The sequence below is a fragment of the Rhea americana genome, unplaced genomic scaffold (genome assembly GCF_003343005.1).
Source record: "Rhea americana isolate MKP2758 unplaced genomic scaffold, rheAme1 scaffold_104, whole genome shotgun sequence".
NCBI classification, from domain to species: domain Eukaryota; kingdom Metazoa; phylum Chordata; class Aves; order Rheiformes; family Rheidae; genus Rhea; species Rhea americana.
Window position 1 is genome coordinate 1,441,127 of NW_028185084.1, and position 7,202 is coordinate 1,448,328.

The window sequence follows — 7,202 nt, forward strand, 5'->3', positions numbered from 1 at the left end:
GGGGCAGAGCTGCTTGTCTGAGCCCTCCCCCAGCTCCCCTATTAGCTTCGCAGGCGGTTTCGTAAGGAAGGGATCGCCAAGGGCAGGAAATGCGCTCATGTCGCTTCCCAGAGGTATCCCGAGCTCCTGGTGCTCATGCCGGGGAGCCAGGAAAGCAGCTTGAAGAGTTATTTCCACTTCTTATCCAACCCAATGGGCAGGAGATCCCAGGGCTGCCGAGCCGTTGTCCCTTTCAAAGCTGGCACAAGTGGGAACCGGTGAATCTGCCCGACAGCTTTAGAAGYGCAGGGGTGTCATTAGTTTCATTTTACGGGTGGGGGAACTGAGGCACTGGGTAGCCCAATGATAAAGAAAGGCCATAAGGATGGCTTAAAATAAATTGGTTTCCAAAAACTGCCCTCATTCAAAGATTAAAATGCCTCTTTGCAGGTTCTAACAGATAAATAAGAAGTTTGCTAAACAACTATCAGTTCCACAAAGAAGCTTAAGGGAAACACATTTGAGCAACATCACAGTAACATCGATCTGACTCAGRGGAACTGTACAACCTTTGCTGCACTCTTCCTGTTTTCGTAGCATTGTGGCTAATGTTGTACGTTCAGCACTGTTGTGGCACGTTGCACATCCTCCACTACTGCCGTTTCGATGCTTTAAGCTCAGGCAGTAAACATGCGCTGCACAGCCAAACATCCAGTGTTTGAATTTTGCCAATAATCTGCACGTTAGGTTACTCTAAGACTTTGCAATATCAAAAAGACAAAAGACACCAGGCAAACATGGTGGTGTAGCTTTGCACTGAAGCCATCTCGTTTGTAAGTGATAACTAGGAGTGTTATTTCGGCCTGTCCTTTGAATTTCCTTAAGTGCTTATCGAATTAAGTAACAGTTTTAATGTTATTCAAAAGGCTTGTGTTCACAAATGTGTATGTATGGGTATTATTTCCTGAGTGTCTGAATCAAGTTTATTCAAGTTTATTGGCAACCTGGGTGTTGTTAGTACATTCCTTTCTCATTATACAGTAATCTACGAGAATTATGTGTAGCAAGAGCAATACTGGAATCTCTCCACTTGTGCGCTGCAGGACTCAGCCTGCCGTAGYGCATTATTTATTTCCCCTGGGAACTTCGCAGCAGGAGAGAAACCAGATTCTCCTCCAGGATCACAGATATTGGTAACCTAAGCTGAAAAAGAATAACCATTAAATGTCACAGGCATTAAAGCCTAACAAGGTAGTAAGTGCCATATACATATATACACACATGCATATATTTTATATATATTTATATTTATTGTACATAAATATGCACACATAGGATGATAAAAGTCCTTATAGCTTACAGTGACTGTGATTCACATACATCTGCAAAATTTTGCTGGGGTACAATTATATTAACATTGCAGCATGGGAAAGGTCTTAGCATTTTTCAAAGCAAGGCTCACATCCCAACACAGCGTATTACCTACCCACCATCCCATTCAGGGTCTACTTTCTGTGCTGCCTGTCATGGCATGCGACAAATGTAACAGGGTGATACATATAAATGGAAAAGTCAAACCAAGAAACATTCATTTTATTTGTATTAGGTTTCTGATGCAATTCAGTAGTTTGGAAGAGCAGGGAAAACTAGAAACACATATCTTGACAACTCCAGCATATGATTCATTGTTGGAGTACTGCTGCACTGCAGAAAGCTTAAGATCATTATCTTACTAAAGGTAGTAATTTGCTTGATAATGAGCCAAGCTCCGCTAACCTTACTCAGATGTTGGGTAAGATCTGAGTGGAATAGCAGCAGCACAGTTCCTAGAGCGCAGGGGATGTAGCCTGTAGCTCAAGTCACGTGGATGCTACTGCAGCAGAAATTAGCTATGACCATATTATTTCTAAAACATAGTCTAAGATCCAACCAGCAGAAGTAAAATAAGAGCAAGGTTTCGACTGAGAGTTAAATTCTAGATCTCTTTCTAATTCGTTTTCAGATCCTTTAGAAGATAGAGGAATTATTTTGTCCTTTCCAACAGCACTCCTAATCTGTTAGAAAATGAGCAATGTTTCCTTATATTATTACAAGCAGTAAATAAAATAAATCATTTTGCAAGATCTGCAAAGAGAGAATAAGAACACAATAGAGAGATCAAGGATAGGTGGTAGTGCAACAGGTTTTAACAGCATCCAGTCGTCACCTTCATGAGGAGCACACAACGCGTGGTTGTCAGGCTGGTGCATATAGTGGGATTTACATTAACGCAGGGAAAGCTTCACTCGAGTCAGGCCTTGCTATAGTCCCACCTTTTATACCGCAGGTGACTGTGCAAAGCTAGGCCATGGCAGGATASTGTTTGAGTAGGCATGGCTCAGTGTGACCCTGCAGATTTACCCTCTGCATRCCTGCACTGCCTGTTTGTGTCTGCGGTCCGCTCGAGCGCCCTGGACAGCTACTTACCRTCAACACAGATGACTCCCTTGCTGCCGCTGTTGCCCAAAAGCCTGGGGAGCTGCTGCCTGCCGTGGAGTGCAGGGGGTCCCAGAGCCAGCAGAGAAGGGACTAGGATGAATCCTCCTTCTGGAGTATTTCATGGTCCCTAAGGACTGTGCCAGCAAGTGCACAGGGAATCAGGGTCATCTCCTCACAGCATCAGGCTCACCATATGGTGTCCTCATTTACCCCCTTACACCTGACCACCTAAACATCTTAAATCTYTGTGATTTCTATGGCCTTCCTTAGGCATTTAGAGAGGAGGGATTTCTTTAGCTTCTTCCTCACAGAGGACTCAAGTACGGAAAGATGCCAGATTTTCAACTAAGGGAAGGTTTGGTGGGAGAGAACTACAAGGCTGAAGAATAAAATGTGAAAGAGGGAATTARTAATCATGGATTAGGGCATGGATTCTGCTGCTGGAACAGCGTGACTGCTGGAAGTATGGGTGGAAATTGGTTCTGCTAATGAGCGCAGGATAACTCTAGACATAATTGAAACTCATTTTTAAATACACCCAAATGTTCATGATTGGGAAGAGAGCCATGGGTGAGATCTGGTGAGCAGATAGTGCAAGGCATCCATTCAAGAAACCTGAGCACTGTGAAGGGCCAAGTGCATTAATGTTAACTTGTAGGTCTTCCTTCATAGCTTCTCYAGGGATTAATAATGCTGGGGCAGATGGGGTGGGAGGAGGTCAGCTAGACACAGCCTTCAAACACGCAGATGTTTTTTGTTCCCTTTAAGTTGTGCTCCCTAATTTACTCTCTAAAGCTGTGGGTCAGATTGGTAGCATAAATCATAACACTGATGGTGGTGAGGGCCTGTAGTGGGTAGCAGTGGCAATGGGGGTGCGCAGAGTGTTGGGCTCTTCCTGGAGCCTCAGAGAATCCCTGGGTTTGGCATGGATGAAGGTGGAAGAGAATTTTCTAATAAGTGTGGTGGGGCCTTCATAAACCGAACTAGGAGGAAAAACACTTTGGTGTGTCTGTGTATAACAGCTAGTGTTTTTCTGGCAGTGTTTAAGAGCTAGAAACTGTTCTCTGGCTTCAAGYCATGCTGGGGAATGGCAAGTTCAGCTTGGTTCCAGAATTATCAACTTTATCTCAGGTGCATTCCATAATTGTTACCTATTTTATTTATGTAGAGCCTTTAATTGTGTGTCACACACATACTGCTTAGCAGCTTTAGCTTTTGTCCCCAAATKAACCTAGCTCTTTATTTAGGCATTTCTATTAACGAAAACAATTCCATGATTTAACTTTTCAAGAAAATGGTAATGGGCTATGGCACCTTTCTTTCTCTTGAAATCATTGKCTCAGCTCTAGTGTCTAACACGACTGAAGGTTACTGACATTCGAGATTGCTGTCTGACTCTTCATGAATAGAGTAGGAAGCACAAATGCAATTTAAAGTGAACAAGCRTCTACATCAAGAAACTACCATGTAGTTTGAAAATGACAGAAGGAGAGCATTTTCAAAAATCAAATAGAAAAAATATCAGTTGGGAAATTAAGTGAGCAAAGACTGCATAACACTTCCTGGTAAGGGGGGGGGGAGAACTGTTTTTAATAAGCTATTGTTTCTTTTAATAGTGCAGAAGCAATTTAGCTATGAGAAGGCATACTGGATTCCAGTGTACCTTCTGTACATGCCAGAACATCAGCCCAGCAACAGCATCCTTATAGTTTTTGGTTTATGAAGCCATAAGATTATGATGGAATTCCATATCACTGGGGAATTTACAAGACTTGCACTTAAAGAAGTAATATTTATASAGTTTACACAATATATTTGTAATATTTGTAACATATGTAAAAGTAATATTCTAATCTTAGCAATTTGGGGGCAAAATTTGCTTTCTTTAATGGTAATCTCCCATTGATTTATTGATTATTTGGGCTAAATAAAATTAAAAACATTTTAATGCAAATACAGGACCTCATCCATGATTACACATTCATCTCACCATTATTTCTCCATCGTATTTATTAATACTTGACACATGTTTCGAAAATATAAAGGGTTGTCAGGGCATAGCTGTTATAATATAGCTAATTAAATAATAATAGCTATTATTTAGGGGGCAGTTCATCAAATCACTGTGGTTGTGGAGTGCCACCTAGTGATTTTCTTTCTTAAAACAGCATGGTGTAAAAGGAAACACATTTCAACCCCTAACTCTTGGTCTTTCTCTTATTACTTTTTATCACTACCTTCCAGTGTCGAAAAGGTTCATTTACACTTTCTAGAAGACATGAAATGTCACAGTCCTGTCCCCCAAATTGCTTAYATTCTCTTGGGTGATGTTATGATGAGATTTTACTCTATTTATTTGTATCTCTGCAGAAGCCCGTAAATCCTTACACTCAGCAGGTGATAGGTAATCACTCTTATGCTGCTAGTTTAAAAAGTGCATTAAATTAAATGCCTGAGGGCTGTGACCTCAAATAAATCGGTAAGCAAATATTTCTTTTCTAGTAACCCTTTCTATACACACACATACTGTTGTGAACATCTCTTTTATGCAGCTGGTGAAATAGGTGATTCTGCTAATTTACCATAAAAAGCACATCTCTCCTGAAAAAAGTCAGTTATTTAGGGAAACAAATAACAATCCTTTAAATGAATTGAAACTTTCTGGGTCAAGCTGATCCTTGCTGTTAATGAAATTATATTTGGAARGTGATTTTTTTTTCTTCTTCTGTGGTTGAGTGAGGTTTTTGCTCTTGTTAGTATACAGAGCTTCACACGGCTATCAACACAGGCTCAGTTTAAAAGAGAGGCTTGGAGCAATCCCACCTGATGAGGTCAATCCCGTCTACGTTTCTGTCTTGCTCTCTTCACTTGGTTACGTGAGTGCATCATTTACAGACAGGACTGTCACAACACTACTGCAAGACAGGCAGATTATCTCCACTTTTCTGATGAACATAAAGGACAGGGAATTTTAAATGGCTCATCCCAAACTGCAGGATGTTCTTGGTAAGGTAGAAACCCAGGTGTCCTCTTGATTTTTTTTTCCTCATCCATTAACACATCAGTCCTTTCCAYGGGCTTGTCACTGCATCAGGCTTCAGCTTGAGTCACTGCAGGCTCCTAATACCATCACCCTACTGCAGTTACAGGCACAACTACCCCTGYGGTGGACTAGTTGATTTTGAAATAATTTTAGCTTAAATGGCACCTGTTGTGAAGTCCAGCCTATACAATCACCATTAGAGGGTCTYGCAGGACACAAGTCACCATGAATCTGAAAAATATATGACCATGAACATCCCTCAATATAAGGATATTATTTTTTGACATATTTCTGGTGCTACCCACAAGCATAAATGTGACCCTGAAACACACAGGTACTTCCCTTCACTAGTTTCCATTCCTGTTTTCTTTTTATAGCTGTAGGGGAGGTATTATCAGTATCCAGGAGATATATTTAAGATACTTGAAGTTGTTCTGTTCTATTGTATAATCCATCTTTCTGCTCCTGAGCCTATCCTCTTCCTCCAGCAGGATTTTGTTATCAAAACTAAAATCATATTTTTTGATTGTTCTTTACATGGGCAACAAAGGTCTAAAAGTTTGGACCGCTTGACAATCTGAGAACCTAGGATTAAGGAATTTATCCTTATCATCTCCCCGGTATTTATACTGTGTAAGAAACACCAGTACAAAAGAAAAAAGAAGAGTGGAAAACCTGGGAAAGGGTACTTTATTTATTTATTCAGTCATTCATTCATTAGAGGTGTGCTTTGAACCGATTGAAACTGTGTTTCAGCATGTAGGACATTTTGTAAATTAAGCCATACACACAAACAGCACATAAAATGGGTATCATTCTCCCACTCTAATGGTACAATCGGGCCATTTGAAAGCATCCATTTGAAATCACCTATTTTACCGTCTAATTGGCAAAACGAGAGAGTACTGTTCATGCCTCATTAAACCAGGAAAAGCTCTCCTGCACTGCTGCTGGCTTTGAGAGGATCCTCGCGGTTGTAACCACCATCCTGAGTGCTAGGAAGGGTACCAGCACACGGCGTAACACCCTCCGGGCCCTAAAAAGGCGGAACAGATACATAACTCCTCATCCCATGGAAATAAAACAGCTATTTCAATGGTTAGCTAGGGGCAAGTGGCAATAACTGACTCCTACTTTAGCAYAGTTGTTAAAGCATGTGACGGCTCTCCGAGGTTCCCTCGGTTTATATTATGCTTTTATTAAATATTTTATTTACTATTATTTACATCACCCGGACTTTGGCCTCTTTAACCCGCTACTTTATTTCCAGAAGGACATCGTGTGTCCGTGACGCAAACCCCTGCCTTGTGTGTGGCCGGGGCTCCGGCTGCGCGCCCAAGGCCGCCTCGCTGCTCGGGTATGAGAAGCGGCTCCCCTGAAGTCCCAGCCGGGACCCTCCTGCTGCCGCTGACCCGCTTCCACACTGAGGAAAATAACTATTTTGGCAGCAGCGGCTGCCTCAAGGGGAGGCGTCGCGGCTCCGGGGGAAGCTGCTGCCTGGGAGAGGCCGCACGGAGCACCCAGCAGGCTGCCCGTGAACCACGCAAATCCCGTTTCATTTTATTCCACTAGGTCCCCGCCACCTCCCGCGSCCCGTGTGAAAAATATGGCTCCTTCCGCGGCCTCTTTGGACCCTGCCGGCGCCGCTCGCGTACCGAGAGCCCCGGGCCCCCACAGCGATAGCGCGACCACCCGCGAGGCC